Here is a 1078-nt window from a genome sequence, read left to right on the forward strand (position 1 = left end):
AACAAGAGTGAAAAAACTACAGAAGGCTTGTGTTACATGGTTAAAGTGTATATTTAAAATATGTCAGAAAAATGTTATAAAATTTTTTTGGTATATAACCATTGTATTTGGAGAAATAACCGGTTTCGTGTTGTCTTTTCAAATTTCTCTACTTCATGGGAACATGTCTACGCTCCCGTCTGTAAATAAAAGAGTTCTAGAACTATCTAGAACTCTTTTATACATCCAACCACGTGCTTTCACATACCAGAAGGGAAATAGCCCTGAAACTCGAGTTGCCTTTATATATTTATATTTATATATTTGATACTTTATATTGAAAACTCAATATTTCATCTACATTCAATACTTTATTTCATGGTGCCATCCATTTTTATTTTATTTTATTTTATTTTATATTATATATTGTATGTTCCATATTCCATACCCCACACTGGTTCTGCAGGAATATAAATAAAACATAAAAAACAGACAGTGTTGGAACTCTTTTAAACAAAATAATATATTCTTCTATACACAATCATACAAAAAAAAAACAACCTCTCTTGTATTTATTTTTACTCTATCTGTGTGCATGCATACACATGCATAATTACATGTATACCTACCTACCGACCTGCCTATCTTCCTACCTACCTACCTACCTACTTACCTACCTACCTACCTACCTACCTGCCTACCTACCTATCTACCTACCTACCTACATACATGCATACATACATACATACATACATACATACACATATATATATATATACTAATTGAGTTAGAATGCAGAGAGATCTAATGGATACAAATTAACGTATTAATTAATCAACATATTAAGTAAATATTGTTTCATTTCTAGAGATTAAAATTACGAAGGATATATAAAATTATGATGTATTCGCATTTTAAATACCTTGTCAGGGAAATCGTCAGGGTTTTCAGAGGACAGTTATGATTACATTACAATACTTTCGAAATATACGGATTATAAAAGCATATTTACTACGTGTCTATATACAGGTTGTTCAAAAAGTCTCTCCACAGTGAATTTTTTCATGCTGCACATCACCATAGCGCTACTTGAAGAACG

Source organism: Octopus bimaculoides, chromosome 10 (genome assembly GCF_001194135.2).
Source record: "Octopus bimaculoides isolate UCB-OBI-ISO-001 chromosome 10, ASM119413v2, whole genome shotgun sequence".
NCBI classification, from domain to species: domain Eukaryota; kingdom Metazoa; phylum Mollusca; class Cephalopoda; order Octopoda; family Octopodidae; genus Octopus; species Octopus bimaculoides.